The following is a 17,943-nucleotide window of genomic DNA, read 5'->3' on the forward strand; positions in this document are numbered from 1 at the left end:
TCTTTTGCCATGCCTTTAATTTTTGAGCCCTCCCTCCCCTCAAGGGTGGGTGCCCTACTGGCACAAGGGGTTTACCTGATTACTTAATCAAGTAAACCTCTGAATCCAATACAATGTAATATGACCAGAGGAAAAGATCACTTTACAAACATAATCCAATATTTCTTTTTGGAATTCATCAATACTGTCAACTTGCTACTTGTACCTATAGGTATCAGAGTCTCAAATTCCTAAAATATAGTGTTTTTTTCTCTACTGGTTTTTGTTCTCCTAAAAAGAATTTGGGCTTTATAACTCTCCCAGATATGACACACTGTTAATATGCTGAAACTCTATTGTTGAGCTAGTAAGGTGCTGCAGAAGGGAAGATTTTTTTTATAATTCTAATTATATTTCAGTCTTGTCTTTATCTTGGTGCTGATAATGTTTCACACGTTTTTGTAGTCAGAACACTATTTCCCCTCAGGCCCTTTTCTCTTTGCTTTACTCCAAAACCATATCCTGGAATCCTTGAATCTTGCTGATTATTTGGTTGTTGTTGCTTTCTCCTTAGTTGAGGCAGCTGAGATAAGGATTCACCCAGCTGTGATAAGGCTCTGGTAAAGCTTTTTTTTTTTTTTTTTTTAAGCTGGTAGAGAAATCCTTTATAATGAAGAAGGTTCTGGAGAATAATTACTCTACCTTTCCCCTTCCAGAGCCATGGGGGATATTCTGGACAGTCACCATGAGAACATGTTTGCGACGGTTTGCTTGGTCGGTAGAGGTGGGGTCTGGCTGCGGACGAGGGGTCGGTCCAGCTCTGGACGAGGGGTCAGTCCCACTTGGGACGAAGGGTCGGTCCCACCTGGGACGAAGGGTTGGTCCGGCAGCAGACGAGGGATCGGTCTCACAAGGGGTTGCGCGGTTCGGCTGACGGGGTCGCCCGGCGAAGCCGGCGACAAAGGGGTCACCCGGCGAAGCAGGCGACGAACTGGGGACAAGGGAGGCCAGGCCCTTGTCGGGGGCTCTCAGGACTGGAGGGCGCACGGCAGAAGAACTACCGCGGAGACAAGGTAAACACACAAGTCCACTTTATTGAGGGAGAGGCAACAGTTTTATAGGGGCTGGGGAAGGCTGATTGGTCGAAGCCACGCCCTATTCTGATTGGTTGCCGGCAAAAGGTCAGTGGGCGGTACTGGACGGGGGAGGGTTGGTGGTTAGGGATTGGCTGTTGCTGTTACTGGGGGAAGGGGCAGGGTTTAGGGATTGGTGGCTGCTGTTGCTGGGGTGGAGGGCAGACTGGATTTTTCCGCCCACGCCTGGCTGTTGCTGCTGTCGGGGGAAGGGAAAAGGGCGGGCTGGATTTTTCCGCCCACGCCTGGCTGTTGCTGCTGTCGGGGGAGGGGAAAAGGGCGGGCTGGATCTTTCCGCCCACGCCTGGCTGTTGTTGCTGTCGGGGGAGGGGAAAAGGGCATACTGGAATTTTCCGCCCTGCGCCTGCGCAGGGAGAAAGAAGAAGAAGGGTGCTGCCCCACAGGCATCGGGTGGCGCCATCCGGGAGGAGGGGCGGCCGCGGAAGCATGGCTGCCGAGAAGGGGAGACCCGAGGGCACTCTGCGCCCATGCCGAGCTCCCTTCAGGGGTGGCGGTGAGTCCGACCAGCCACCCTATTATGGGGGCAGCAGCTTGGCCTGCCGCGGCTGCTCCCCCGCCAGGCCAGCAAACCACACTTCAGCCCGAGGGGTGACCGCATTTCCCCCTTCTTTTCAAATAAGGGCCAGGATGGCAGCAGCCCAAGAGGCAGTAAGCAATGAGGGAAGCGGGGCTGAAGAGGGAGGTGAGTATGACGGGGATATAAATGTACAATTTAGGGGGTGGTATCTTGCCGTTGCAAGCAAGAGTGGCCAATGTCCAATTCTTGTTGATCTCGGCGGCTATAAGATCCATCTGTTGTTAAAAGTCCAGGATGACAGCGCATTGCAGGTAGTTGATCTCTCCTTGGCAGCGAAGACATTGTAGGAGAGGATTACCTTTTCCTGCCAGAGGCTTACTGTCCAATTAAAAGGCTGATGGCTGGGGTTGGTGAGTGCAATGGGGAGTGTGAGGAAAAGAAGAGTGACGGTTTTGGACAAGAGGAGGCTTGGTGAAGTCATTATGGGAGGAAGATAAGGAGTAAAGCATAAAAGAGGATAATAAACAGAAAGGCGATGGAGAGTAGAATTCGTTGGCCGAGGTTCCAATCTTCTGGGGCGGTAGCGGCTAGACAGATGGCGGGAAATATTATCAAGAAAGCAAAGGTTATGAGGAAGAAATAAAGTATTAAAGGCTGTGGGGGAAGTGAGAAGATCATTTAGAGGATAGGGTTGAGAATGGTATGTTTAAGACAGAAGCTTTGTGGTTTGTAGGAGACTGCTTTATAAACGAAGGAGAAGGAGGGCAGTACATATAGTAACGATAGATAGGAAGATGACAGTGAGGAGGAGTCTTTGTTTAAGGTTCCAATCGTCCGGTGCAACAGTGGCTAGGCCGATAGCGAGGGGTGTTGCTAAATAGACAATGGCTGCAAAGACAAAATCATCTTCTGTTTCCTTAAGAATAACTTTTCTTTAAATACTTAGTAGCATGCAATATTAGAAACCGTTTCCTAAAAGCAAGTTGGCAGGGGAGCTTGGTTGCTGTTAATCTTTCCTGTTATAAAATTACCTTTTATTATTATTATCATCAATTTAGTTTTATATATATATATTTAAGAATGACCTTTTGGAATTAGCCATTTAATACCTTAATGTAAACTATTGAAGATAAATTTTACTTTACAGAACACATTCCCTTACGTAAAGTTATCACAATACCTTTTACACTTGCCGCATGCAAATTAAGTTTCAAGAGTTTATGAAAAATTAGCCATCCTACCTTAGGACAAAATACGTCTTTTTGCAAAACTTATTACATTTCCGTTAGCATTTTTACAAACTTTTAACCTTTTTTAATATTCATATAAGTTTTACATTCTTTATATTATCCTGTGAAGAAAAATAAGTTATTCATTTTAATCTAGGCAGGAACAACTTTTTATGAAGACGTACAGTTAATTTTGTTAATTAAGACTTACAATTTTTTAAATTGTAGATATCTTATTAACATTTAAACTTATGTATTAATATAATAAACTTAAGTATTAATATAAGCGCTTATTTAATTTTTGGCCATTTGAATAGAGCTCTTTTAAAGATTTCTAGTAATTTATATTTACCATCCGGAGGTATCACAATATATGTTGACATTGAACGAACAGACATACAAACACAGAACAATTACAACACATTAACAGAAATATATAATTTATTTACAGTTGACTCATAACTCTTACTTTCTTGGTATAGCTGCTTTTAAATCCTTTTTTATATAGCATATCATAGATTATACCCTTCAAGATTTCTTCTGGACTTCATGTTGCCTGTAATAAGCCAGGAGGGAATCTTTTACCTTCCTGCTCCACAGCAAAAGTGACCCTATCTATAAGGCGAGTATAGGTGTCCGGGTCCCAAAGCTGACACGTGGTAAGCCACGGATTAAAGGGGAGAAGAAGGTCCCAATATACTTGAAGCTGTTTGAAAGAGATCTTACACCGGTGAGTGTCTAGGAGACTGGTGAGGGAATGAACTTGTGGGGCTTGCTTAGCAGATAGGATGTTACCCATTGCTAATGGCCTTTTGGAGCCAATAAGAAAAGGGGCCCTTACCTTGAGAGCGTGGCGATGGGAGCCGAGGTGCGCGGTGAGACGAGGGGTCGGAGCCGATGGGACTCTGACGGTGGTCGCGGGCCAAAAGAAGGCCCCGACAAGGGGAGGGCGGGACGACGAGCAGTGGAGCAAGGCAAATGGGAGCAAGCGCGGAGGGGAGGAGGCAGAGGTGAAGGCAGGGGTGGAGGTGCTCAGGCACGCGCTCCTGAGCGTTTTATTGGCGCCTCTTAATCATAGCGGGTCGGTATAAGCCCCCGACATGGAAGGAGAAAGCCATCCAGTGATTCTCCCAGACCGCTGTGGATCATATGAGGTCACCAAGGTTCAGGAGCAGCAATGCAGAGCGAAAAGATAGGGGTGAGAAGAGAGGAGGGCGTAGGGCTGTGGTAGGATTACTTCAGACGTGCAAGCGCGTGCTCCCGAGAAATCCAAGGCTCCTCTTAATCATAGCGGGTCGGTATAAGCCCCCGACATGGAAGGAGAAAGCCATCCAGCGATTCTCCCAGACCGCCGTGGATCGTATGAGGTAGCCAAGGCTCAGGTAGCAGCAATGTTGCACAAGAGAAGTCTCAAGGTGAGAAGAGAGGAGGGCGTAGGGCTGTGGTAGGATTACTTCAGACGTGCAAGCGCGCGCTCCCGAGAAATCCAAGGCTCCTCTTAATCATAGCGGGTCCGTATAAGCCCCCGACATGGAAGGAGAAAGCCATCCAGCGATTCTCCCAGACTGCCGTGGATCGTATGAGGTAGCCAAGGCTCAGGTAGCAGCAATGTTGCATGAGAGAAGTCCCAAGGTGAGGAGAGGAGGGCGTAGGGCTGTGGTAGGATTACTTCAGACGTGCAAGCGCGCGCTCCCGAGAAATCCAAGGCTCCTCTTAATCATAGCGGGTCGGTATAAGCCCCCGACATGGAAGGAGAAAGCCATCCAGCGATTCTCCCAGACCGCCGTGGATCATATGAGGTAGCCAAGGCTCAGGTAGCAGCAGTGTTGCATGAGAGAAGTCCCAAGGTGAGAAGAGAGGAGGGGGGGGCCGCCAGGTTATGGAGTGAGGCTGTGGTGGAGTTGCCTTGCCCCACGTTGGGCGCCAGCTGCGACGGTTTGCTCGGTCGGTAGAGGTGGGGTCTGGCTGCGGACGAGGGGTCGGTCCAGCTCTGGACGAGGGGTCGGTCCCACTTGGGACGAAGGGTCGGTCCCACCTGGGACGAAGGGTTGGTCCGGCAGCAGACAAGGGATCGGTCTCACAAGGGGTTGCGCGGTTCGGCTGACGGGGTCGCCCGGCGAAGCCGGTGACAAAGGGGTCACCCGGCGAAGCAGGCGACGAACTGGGGACAAGGGAGGCCAGGCCCTTGTCGGGGGCTCTCAGGACTGGAGGGCGCACGGCAGAAGAACTACCGCGGAGACAAGGTAAACACACAAGTCCACTTTATTGAGGGAGAGGCAACAGTTTTATAGGGGCTGGGGAAGGCTGATTGGTCGAAGCCACACCCTATTCTGATTGGTTGCCGGCAAAAGGTCAGTGGGCGGTACTGGACGGGGGAGGGTTGGTGGTTAGGGATTGGCTGTTGCTGTTACTGGGGGAAGGGGCAGGGTTTAGGGATTGGTGGCTGCTGTTGCTGGGGTGGAGGGCAGACTGGATTTTTCCGCCCACGCCTGGCTGTTGCTGCTGTCGGGGGAAGGGAAAAGGGCGGGCTGGATTTTTCCGCCCACGCCTGGCTGTTGCTGCTGTCGGGGGAGGGGAAAAGGGCGGGCTGGATCTTTCCGCCCACGCCTGGCTGTTGTTGCTGTCGGGGGAGGGGAAAAGGGCATACTGGAATTTTCCGCCCTGCGCCTGCGCAGGGAGAAAGAAGAAGAAGGGTGCTGCCCCACAGGCATCGGGTGGCGCCATCCGGGAGGAGGGGCGGCCGCGGAAGCATGGCTGCCGAGAAGGGGAGACCCGAGGGCACTCTGCGCCCATGCCGAGCTCCCTTCAGGGGTGGCGGTGAGTCCGACCAGCCACCCTATTATGGGGGCAGCGGCTTGGCCTGCCGCGGCTGCTCCCCCGCCAGGCCAGCAAACCACACTTCAGCCCGAGGGGTGACCGCACATGTTGGGTTTCCTGGAAATAATACCAAAAAGAACAAGGCTCTATTTCTCACCCTCCAGAAATTTATCACAATTGCCATTTAAAAACCTCTTCATGGCTGGAGGACCTTCTGCTTCAGGCAAGCATATATCAAATATATATCTCTGGATGTGCCTGCCTCTCAAGATTTTGGAGTTATTGTTTTTCACTGCAATCTCATTTTTTGATCGGTCCAAGAAAAGTCAATGATTATCAGTTTGCCCAAATTTTTCTTATTGTAATAATAGAATTAATGACTTTTATGTCTTTACAAGTTTTTGCTGGACCTGGAACTTAGTTGTTGTTTCCTACATATTTATATATTTGCATGTAATAACCAACTGTTTTTCATATTATTGTCTATCTAAGAGTTTTATAGATAAAATGTGTTAACAGTGGTTAACCTGATATCTCAATATTTAAGTTACCCAATATCAAGGAGATGATGCAATATTCTGGAAGAGAAATGAATGAAAGAACTTGAGTAATTGTATGCCCCATTTATTGAGAGGATGGTTCTTTTGCATTTGTGCAATTTATCAATGGATATTTCCATGAAATGTATATAATGTAGTTGGCAGTTTCATTCAGAAATTACCATGGTTAAATGTGAGTTTGGATTGAGTTGAACTGGTTTTTCTAATTACAATTTAGACATTATTAAGCATTTTACTCTAAAAGAATTTTAGATTAACAAAAAATTTCCAAAGATGGTGCATTGTTCCTTAATGCCTTTCACTCAGCTTCCTTGAATGTTAAAATATATTATCATGCTACATTTGTCAAAATTAACTTCAGTACAGTGAGTTTAATAAACCTGCAGACTTTACTTGGATCTCCCTAGTTTTTTCCACTAAATCCCTTTCTCTGAGTGAAGATCCATCCAAATACCACATTTGTTTCCTTCATTGCCTCAAATATGTAGTGTGTTATATGTCTTTCTTCATCTTTCTTTGCCTTGACAGTTTTGAACTTTAGTGTTTGGCTGATTTGTCAAATGCCCTCAATCTGGTTTTTCCTTACTTTTTCTTTTTTCATGTTTAGACTGAGGCTATATATCTAGAGGAAAAATGTCTTTCTCATCTAGGGAAACCTGATATCAACCTGACTAAACTCCTTTTGAAGATAACATGGACATTTGGTAAAGGTGATATCAGCAGCGAAAACAGGCAGAGCACTGCTAGCAAATATACTATATAGGGCCCCTTACTCTATCAGATGGACCAAACTATGCACTAACCTATGTAGCTGTAATTACTGCTTCAGGCATTCCATAGGTTTCTGGGTGTTGTGATGGTTAGACTACTGTGTCAACTCAGCAGGTAATTGTGGCATGTTGTTTGGTCAAGCAAGCACTGGGCTAACTGTAATACGGTGGCATTTATGGACTTTAGTCACCATTGACTTTACTGCGGTGGTAAATCATAGATAGTTACAATTACATCAATCAGAGAGATTGCCATCATCAATGAGTAATGCTTTATTCAGTCAATTGAATGCCTTAAAAGGGAAAGTGATTCCAGATTGAATGAGAATTTCACAGCTCATCTTTGGACAGCCATCATCTCCAAGAATGCATCAAGGACTTTCATTAGACTTTCATTGGAGACCCTGGTTGCAGCCTGCCTGCAGAACCTGGACTTGTGCATCCCCATGGTCACATGAGAGACTCTGATAAAATCTCATTCTATTGGCAGATATCTCTTGTTGATTCTGTTTCCCTAGTAAACGCTGACTAATACATCTTGGTACCAGAAGTGGGGTGGTTCTGGGAGTTTTGCAATTGGCTCTCTACTCTAATTGGACTCAACAGTACTAATGACTGACTTTCCAATGATGAAGAAGCTGATAATAGTCCATGGCTTGAGTTGGCAATGAAGATATGCAAAATATCATCACTGGATTCCCTTCTTCCATGTTTATAAGAAGCAAGGGAATAAACACTGAGTGAGAGTTTTCAACATCTTAAAAGAGTTTTGCTGAGTCAAAAGATATAATGATATTGGCTGGCTCCTCCTACATACTCTGGATACTGTTACAAAAGAAAAAGATGAATTAAAGTCTTCAAATTTGAAACTTAAATTCTACATTAATGATGTGAAAGTTTCTATGTATTCTCTGAAGAAAATCTTGTCTCCTGTAGGCACAGGTTCAGCATATCTGAGAACAAAGCTTAGACACTCATTGTACAAGTAGCAGAGTTACAAAGGAAACTAAATCTCAACTCCACAGGGTTTCTGCAGTTAAAGTGAAGACATTTCTAATCCTTCTTCTTACCCACCCCAACCACCTCTCTGGCCTTTGAGACCTATTACTAGGCTAAAATCACAAGTCCCCAAAGGTGAAATACAAAGTATGACCTATGAGGAAATAAGGTTTACTCAGAAAGAACTGTATGAGTTTTCCAACTTATATGGACAGAAATCAGGGGACTGTGTGTGGGAATGGATGCTAAGGGTGTGGGACAATGGTGGAGGGAAAACAAATTTGGATCAGGCTGAATTTATTGATATAGGCCCACAAGCAGAAATTCTGGATTCAATGCTGTAACTCGAGGAGTTAAAAAGGGCTGTAAGAGTTTGTTTGGGTGACTGACTGAAACATGGACCAAAAGATGGCCTAGAAGGTCTGAGGCTGAGATGCCCGATTCTCCTGGTTTACAATAGAAGAGGGAATTCACAGGCATAGGGAGATTGGAATTCTAGAATGAATTTACCCTTTGAGAGCTGCCCACCCACCCCAGGAATATCCAGAGAACACACCTTTAACCAGTACTGTGAGGAATAAGTTTGTAAGCCTAACTCAATCTTCCCTGAAGAGCTCTGTGGTGGCTTTTCTCTGTAGTCCAGATATAATTGTAGGGAAGGCGGTGATGGAATTAGAATCCTTAAACATTATGGGGATGATCAGATGAGGGTCTGGTAAAAGTCAAGTATCGTTAGTTTATTGCCAAAGTCAAGGTGGGCATGCGGCCACAATGAAAAGCAAATTCATAAAAGCACTCCAAATAGTCTGAGTCACGTAAAGTTATGGCGTTGGTTAATACATCTGGGGTCCCTAGCAGTGAAACAGATGGGCAGTCTACTAAATTTCTTCTGGATCTGTATAAACAGAAAAGTTCTAGTTTGAGCAAACAAAATCCTAACTCGAATTACAGATGAACAGTATTGCAGCCCCTTAGTCAATTCCCGGACTCGAGACAGTTTACAGACCCAGAGCCCCTTGAATGAGGAGAAGGCCAGGTCTCCTTGGAGAAGGATCCTGATAAACTGCCCAAAATGTATACTGTTAATCTTTCTCCCACCTTTCCCTAGGGAGATCTACGGCCTTTTACAGAGTAACTGTGCACTGGGGAAAAGGAAATGATCAGACATTTCAGGAATTATTAGACACTGGTTCAGAAATAACATTAATTCCAGGAGACCCAAAACATCACTGCAGCCCACCAGTCAGAGTAGGGGCTTATGGAGCTTAGGTGATTAATGGAGTTTTAGCTCAGTTCCATCTCACAGTTGGTCCAGTGGGTCCTCAGACCCATTCTGTGGTTAATTCCCCAGTTCCAGAATGCATAATTGAAATAGACACACTCAGTAACTGGCAGAATCCCCACATTGGATCCTTGACTTGTGGAGTGAGGGCTATTGTGGTTGGAAAGGCCAAGGGGAAGCCACTAGAACTGCCCCTACCTAGCAAAATATTAAACCAAAAGCAATAACAGATTCCTGGAGGGATTGCAGAAATCGGTGCCACCATCAAGGATTTGAAGGATACAGGGGTGATGATTCCCACCACATCCCCATTCAACTCTCCTATTTGGCCTATACAGAAAACAGATGGAACTTGGAGGATGACAGTAGATTACCATAAATTTAGCCAGGTGTGACTCCAATTGTAGCTGCTGTCCTAGGTGTGGTATCATTGCTTGAGCAAATCAACATGTCCCCTGGTACCTGGTGTGCAGCTGTTGATTTGGCAAATGCTTTCTTCTCAATTGCTGTTAGTAAGGACCACCAGAAACAGTTTGCTTTCAGCTGGCAGAGCCAGGAGTATACCTTCACATTCCTGCCTCAGGGGTATATCAACTCTCCAGCCCTATGTCATAATATTGCCCATAGGGAACTTGATTATCACTCAATCCCACAAGACAACACGCTGGTTCATTATATTGATGATATCATGTTGATACGACCTAGTGAGCAAGAAGTAGCCAAGTCTCTAGAGTTGTTAGCAAGGCATTTGCATGAGAGAAGATGGGGGATACATCCAACTAATATGCAGGGTCCTTTTACTTCAGTGAAATTTCAAGGTGCCCAGTGTTGTGGAGGAAGTTGACATATCCCTTCTAAAGTAATGGATAAGCTATTGCATCTGGCCCCTCCTAAGAGGCACACCACTTAGTTGGTATCTTTGGATTTTGGAGACAACTCATTCCTCATTTGGGTGTGGTACTCCAGCCCATTTACTGGGTGACCAGAAAATCTGCTAGTTTTTGGGGGGGACTGGAACAAGAAGAGGTTCTGCATCACATCCAGGCTGCTGTGCAAGCTGCACTACCACTTGCACCATATGATCCAGCCGATCCAATTGTGCTGGAAGTTTCCATGGAGAATAGAGATGATGTCTGGAGCCTTTGGTAGACACCTATAGGAGAATCACAATGCAGACCATTAGGATTCTGGAGCAAAGCCCTGCCATCCTCTGCAGATAATTACTCCCCTTTTGAGAAACAGCTTTTGTCCTGCTACTGGGCCTTAGTAGAGACTGGACACTTAACCACATGCCACCAAGTTACCATGAGACCTGAGTTGCCTATCATGGGCTGGGTATTGTCTGACCCACCAATCCATAAAGTTGGGCATGCACAACAGCACTCCATAATAAAGTGGAAGTGGTATATATGAGACAGGGCTCGAGTGGGTCCTGAAGGTACAAGTAAGTTAAATAAGGAAGTAGTCTAAATGCCCAAGGTTGCCACCTCTGCCATGTTGCCTTCTCTTTCCCAGCTCACAGTTTTGGCATCTTGGGGAGCTCTTTACAATTCGTTGACTGAAGAAGAGAAAACTCGGACCTCATTTGCAGATAGTTCTGCACAGTATGCAGGTACCACCCTAAAGTGGACAGCTGCAGCACTGTAGCCCCTTTCTGGGACATCCCTGAAGGACAGTATGAGGGCAAATACTCTGAGTGGGCTGAACTTCGAACAGTGCACTTGGTTGTTGATGTTCCTTGGAAAAAGAAGTGGCCAGAGGTGTTTATGTCCACTGATTCATGGGCTCTTGCCAATCGTTTGGCTCAATGGCCAGGGAATTGGCAGGAACATGATTGGAAAATTGGTGACAAAGAAGTCTGGGGAAGAATAATGTGGATAGACCTTTTTGAGTGGGCAAAAAACATGAAAATTTTTGTGTCCCATGTGAATACTCACCAGAGGGTGACTTCAGCAGAGGAAGATTTTAATAATTATTTGGATAAGGTGACCCACTCTGTGGCTAATGCTCAGCCTCTTTTCCCAGGCACTCCTGTCATTGCCCAATGGGTTCATGAACAAAGTGGCCATTGAGGTAGGGATGGAGGTTATGCATGGACTCAGCATGGACTTCCTCTCACCAAGGTTGTCTTGGCTAGAGGCACTGCTGAGTGCCCAATTTGCCAGCCGCGGAGACCCATACTCATTCCCTGATATGGCACCATTCCTCAAGGTGTCCCCCCTGCTACCTGGTGACAGGTTGACTATATTGGATTACTTCCACTATGGAAGGGGCAACAATTTGTTTTAACTGCAATAGACAGATACTGTGGGTATGGGTTTGCATTTCCTGCAGGCAATGCTTCTTCCAAATGGACTTACCGAATGTCTTATCTGATGTCACAGCCTTGCACATAGCATTGATTCCAATCAAGGAACCCATTTCAAGTAACAAGGAACAGTAAAGGATGTGCAGGAATGGGCGCATGACCATGGAATTCACTGGTCTTACCATGTCTCCCTTAACCCTGAAGGAGCTGGACTGATATAACAGTGGAATGGCCTTTGAAGACTCAATTACAGTGCAAACTTGGTGGCAATACCTTGCAGGGCTGGGGCAATGTTCTCCAGGACATATGCTCTAAATCAGGGTTCACTCTATGGTGCTGTTTTTCCCATAACCAAGATCCATGAGCCTAGGAATTAAGGGGTAGAAATGAGAGTGGCACCACTCACAATTATCCCTAGTGACCCACTAGGAAAATTTTTGCTTCCTATCCCTGCAGCCTCAGACTCTGCTGGTCTACAGGTTTTTTTCTCAAAAGGAGAAGTGCTCTCACCAGGGAACACAATAATGATTCCATTGAACTGGAAGTTTAAACTGCCACCTGTCCACTTAGGGCTAATCTTACCTCTAAATCAACAGTCAAAGCAGGGAATTACTTTCTTGGCTTGGGTGATTGATCCTGACTATCAAGGGGAAATAGAACTACATCTACCTAATGGGGGTAAAGAAGACTTTGCCTCGAATAAGGGAGATCCTCTAGGGCATCACTTAGTACTACCATGCCCTATGATTAAAGTCAATAGAAAATGGAAACAACCCAATCCCAGCAGGACTAACAATGGCCCAGAGTCTTCAGGAATGAAGGATTCTGGTCACCCTTCCAGGCAAAGAACCATGGCCCACTGAAGTGCTTGCTGAGGGTAATGGAAACATGGAATGGGTAGTGGAAGAAGGAGTGATAAATATGAACTTCAGCCAAGTGACTAGTTACAGAAACAAGGACTGTAATGGTCATGAATCTTTCTTCCTTGCTTCATTATGATAATGATTGTTTTTGTACACTAAACGAATTTTTTTGTCTTCTCCCCCAAACTTTTCCCTTATCCTGTAACAAGTTTCATATCAGTTTCATATCACAATATTTGAGGATGTCAATTTTAAGAGTGAATATTACCTAAGAACTTGCACCCTATTCTGTATGGAATTAATGCATTTCTGGCTGTACACAAGAGTTGAACATTGTTAGGCAGAAATCTATCTATCTATCTATCTATCTATCTATCTATCTATCTATCTATCTATGCATGTCTGTTATTGTTTTTAGTTAGAGACTAAGTATGACTGAAGATAATGTGCATGGTTGCTGAGTGGACAAGTGGTGGACTGTGATGGTTAGGCTCATGTGTCAACTCAGCCAGGTAATTGCATCCAGTTGTTTGGTCAAGCAAGCATTGAACTAACTATAATAGAAGGGCAATGTGGCTGAGCATGAGGATTTCGACCTCGCTCAGGCCCAAGAGTCAGGGGGGCTTGCTCCTGCCTAGCAGCCGGCGGGGGGTGCTCCAGGAGGGAGCACCGGTTCTCCAGGCGTGGGGGACGCGTGGTTGAGGAAAAACCACGGAGACCGCTTGAGCGCAAGAACAGGTCTGCTTTATTGCGGAAGTACACTTAGTTATATAGGGTTGGGTAGAGGGAGGAGTGTGATGAAGGGAGGGCTGGCTACGGGGCGGCTGTGGATAGGCTGAAGCTGATGGATAGACCTGAGGTAAGCAATTACTGGGGAAGAGGGCAGATTGTAGGTTGGCAGTATGGGCGGGACTGGCGGGAAGGACGGCGGGGCTGGAAGGGGAGGAGGGGTGAAGAAAGGCGGCAACAATTGCTCCTTTTGTTTTAAAAAGAATTAGAAGCAACAAGTTTTGGTGCGCAGGGTGGGTGTGAATGACTCGGTGTGCGCAGTAACAAAAGACAAGGATCAAGAGGAGGAGGAGGAAAAGGAGGTCAAAGGGACGGGCATAGGGATAAGACAAGGGGTGGGGGAGACCATGAGGACCGGCCGGCCATGAGCGGACGACATAGCATCTGGCCAGGACGCATGTGCCCACTATTAGGGTCGGCGCACGCTGGCGCCTGGCGCGCGCAGGGCCTTGCCAGCGAAACGGGCCCGTGATGTCCCTGAACATCCCTGCCGGAAGGGTGGAAAAGGCAGGGAGAGGTGCAGAGAGAGGGACGGGAGGTTACAGGCGTGCGGTTTGGAGTAGGTGGCGTGGGCGGAAGGGGCGTGGAGGACGGCTGGTGGGGGCTCATCGGTGGTGAGGCGTTGGTAGTGGACTTGTACAAAGGAGCTGAACACTGCATTGGTCTTTGGCAAGGCGGAAAATTTTTCTTACGGCCCAAGGTCCTACAGCGAGGGCTAAGATGATGATGATGAGTGGGCCTAGGAATGGAAGGAGGTATGGGAGGAGGGTATGGAAAACACTGGAAAAATAGTTCGCGTTTTCTCGCTCTTTGCGGTGTCTATCTAGTCCCTCTTGGACTTTCTTCAGGTTGTCCTCGACCAGGCCGGTGGAGTTGGCGTATATGCAGCATTCTTCTCCAAGGGCGGCACATAGACCCCCCTCTTTAAGGAGGAGGAGGTCGAGGCCGCGGCGTTTCTGGAGAACTACTTCAGAGAGAGAGTTGAGAGAGTCTTTTAGGTATTTTACAGCATTACGAAGATAGGTGATATCTTCATCAACAGCCTGTCTGAGAGATGAGAGGGCAGAAGACTGTGTGGCGAGGGCGGCGATCCCTGTGCCTGCTCGTTTGCGAGGAGAAGCTTTTCCTGTTGCCAAAGGGAGAGAGTCCAATTGAAGGGCTGGTGACTCGGGTTGGCGGCGGCTGGGAGAGCGAGGGAAGCCAGGACGAAGAAAATGGTCGCGAGGTTGTATAGAGGCATCATCTGACGGTGCGGCATCTGTGAAGACAAAAGAAGAGAAAACTCCTCGCTCTCCACGCGTGGCGAGCGGGCAGCATGAGGGGGGCAGAGAGTGGGGTAAGGGTTTGAAATGTTTTAAGAGGGGGCATTCCTTGATGATGGCTGGTGCTGGATCCGGGTGAACGGGGCGACCTCTGGGCTGTATCCACTGTCAATGTTATCTCTCACCGAAGGCATAGGGTGCTGATCGTTCAGTGGAACTAATGGGTCAGTGGCGGGCCGGATGCAGCGCCCAGGAACCCAGAGCGGCTGCGGCTCAGAATCTGGAAAGATGCAAGCAAAGCCCCTCCCCTGTGCTAGGAGGGGAGCTGGATCTTGCCAACGATTTGTGGCAGGGTCTTTCCAATGGACAAGGGGAACTTGCGAGGGCTGCCACATGGGTCCCCAGTGCTTATGGGTAGGGGAGAGTCCACGGTCATCGAAGGTTAGGAGATTGTGATGAATGAGGCAGGCAGTCACGACGTCGGCGGGGGCCTTGTGGGGAGAGGAGGCCCTTTCTTTTTGAATGAGTAGCTTGAGCTGTTGGTGAGTGCGCTCGACGATTCCTTGCCCCTGTGGATTGTATGGAATGCCAAAATGATGCATGATGTGATACATCTGCACGAAGCTGGTGAAGGCGGCACTGCGATATTCTGGTCCGTTGTCCGTTTTGAGATCCCATGGAATTCCCATGAACAAAATAGCTTGGCGAAGCGCCTGGACACAGTGTTTAGCACTTTCCCCCGCAAGAGGGACTGCATAGCACAGATGTGAAAAGGTATCAATTGCCACATGAAGATATTTGAGGCAGCCAAATGCACTGACATGAGTGACATCTAATTGCCACCTTGAGTTTGGGCGGAGGCCGCGCGGGTTAACACCCTGAGGCTGCAAAGGCCCAAGTGGCAACAATGGCGCGCAAGTCCGGCACGTGCGCACAAGGTGTTTGCAAGTTTCAATGGGTAGGTCGGGGAAGAGCTTCCGGATGGACCGCGCGGAGAAGTGGAATTGGGAATGCAGGAGCTTGGCTTGATTAACAAAGTCTCCAAGTTGCGGCCCGTCGGCAGGGCTTTCATGGAGGAGGACTGGGTTTACCTGGCGTCTGGACACAGAAGCATCAGCGAGGTCATTCCCTTGAGCCAGCGGTCCTGGTAGGCCCGAGTGGCTTCTGATATGAGCAATGAACCAAGGCTGCTGCCTCGCCTCAAGCAGTCGCTGTACGAAGGCGAGCGCTCGGTCAATGTTTGAGTCACTCGGTAAGAAAGTGGCAAGCGGGAGGCTGCGGCACACTTGAAGGGTGTATAGGCTGTCAGTGAAGATGTTGAGAGACTGGTTTGGGTGGAGGTTAAGGACTGCAGCGACGGCTAGAAGCTCATCTACTTGAACAGAGAAGTCATTTGCGAACAGCAGTTGCTGTGGCTCAGGATTTCCAGGAGTGTATATAATGGCTGCAAATGCCATTTTTGAGGCATCTGTGAAGGCAGTGATGGCTGAGGGGATTGGGTTCCGTGCGGGCAATGGATGGAACAGGTTGGAAAATGCCAATTGAGACATTCCCTGCAGCAATCGGTGATGAGCATACTGGTTGTCAAAGGAGCCGCGAAAGAGCTCTACCAGGCTCTGTATTTGGGCATTGTTCATGATGAGGGAGGTAACTTCCTTGGCATCTAAAGGCCAGACAATGGTGTGTGGCGGGATGCCATACGTTTGTATGGAGAGAAGTACTAAGTCAGTGGCCAACACGATCCAGGCCCTTGTAAAAGGGCAGATTTTCAGGAGTTTGCTCTTTGACGTATGCAGAAAAAGGAGAGGGCCATCTTGCCACAAGAGACCTGTGGGAGTGATTGGCATTGGCAGAACTAAAGCCAAAATTGGAAGGTTAGGGGAGAACCGCTCCAGGCAGCACTGCTGCAGAGCGGCGCTAACTTGCTGGATGACTTCTCGAGCAGCAGGAATGATGGTGATGCTGTGGGTGGCTGCAGTTGGTGGGCTGTCTTTGGTCTGCAAGAGCTCGAAGAGGGGTTGCATCTGCGCTGTTGTGATGGGCGGCGCCGAGCGAAGCCAATTGATTTGTCCGCAAAGTTGTTGGAGTTCAGTCAGCGTCATCTTGTGAGAGACATGAATTTGTGGGCTTGTGGGCTGAATGAAGTGATGAAAATGAAAGCCCAAAAATTGAAAAGGAGGTTGGAGGTTTATTTTGTCTGATTGCATGGTAAGTCCGAGGCTTGAAAGGTTTGTCATCACTGCAGAGAGCAGGTCATTGAGGAGCACGCTGGAGCTCGCTGCTAAGAGAAGGTCATCCATATAGTGGAGAATGTATGTTCGCTCTGGATGAAACTTTGAGCGCAGCGGCTCAATGGCATGGTTGACATAGAGCTGACATATGGTTGGGCTGTTCCGCATACCTTGCGGTAGCACTCGCCATTGGAATCGAAGCGCTGCGCCCTGGTTGTTGGTGCGTGGGACTGTAAACGCAAATCGCGGACAGTCTCGTGGGTGAAGAGGAATAGAGAAAAAGCAGTTCTTGATGTCAATGGTTGCTGCATGAAAATGTTGGGGGACTGCAGTGGGGTGCGGGCATCCTGACTGAGGTGACCCCATTGGTTTGATATGCTTGTTGATCTTGCAGAGATCGTGGAGAAGGCGGTATTTGCCTGTGCTCTTTTTGCTGATGACAAAGACTGGTGAATTGTAGGGACTAGTGGATGACTCTATGTGCCCTGCCTGTAGCTGCTCTTGGACGAGGGCGGAGAGAGCTTGTAATTTGTGAGCTGGTAAGGGCCACTGCTCGACCCAGATGGGCTCCTCTGTGTCCCACTCCAGAGGAATAGGGTCAGGTCTTGAGATGTGAGCGGTGGCCCCTAGTAGGGGGGGGCAGCGCAGCTGAGAAGGCCTCTGTGGTAATTCGGGCTTTTAACTGGCTGAGGACATCTCTCCCCCACAAGATGGTCTGGACAGACGAAAGGACGAGTGGGCGAATTTGGCCTTCGTGGCCTTCCCGGTCGCTCCAATGCAGAGGCTGGGACGTTTTCCAGGAGGTAGCGGCTCCCGTGGCGCCGATGACTTGAGGGCCGGACTCTAGGGGCCAGTGATTGAACGCAGTGACTTCGAAGGGAACACAGGAGACTTCAGCGCCAGAATCCAGGAGCCCATCAAGCCATTGCCCATCGATTTTAAGCTCTAATGAGGGTCTCTGGCGGTGCGTTATGGGCATTGTCCACATTATGGCTTGGGAATTCTTCTGGAGGCCGCTTGGGGGAGGGGCTGAGGCCTGCCCCACTGGGAGTTTAAAGGCTGCTGAGGACTTTGGACAGAACGGCAGTCACGGGCCCAGTGATATCCTTTCCCACAATGCGGACATGGCGTAGAAGGGCCCCTTGGTCGCCGAGACGGCGGGTCGGAGCGAGGCGCTGGACCT

The 17,943-nt window shown here is 48.1% G+C and overlaps 1 pseudogene; it reads left to right on the forward strand.

Annotated features, from left to right (window-relative positions):
* Positions 1-699: 699 nt before the first annotated feature.
* Positions 700-12,580, forward strand: LOC139439934 (uncharacterized; annotated as a pseudogene).
* Positions 12,581-17,943: the final 5,363 nt, after the last annotated feature.

Source organism: Dasypus novemcinctus, chromosome 10 (assembly GCF_030445035.2).
Source record: "Dasypus novemcinctus isolate mDasNov1 chromosome 10, mDasNov1.1.hap2, whole genome shotgun sequence".
NCBI lineage: Eukaryota > Metazoa > Chordata > Mammalia > Cingulata > Dasypodidae > Dasypus > Dasypus novemcinctus.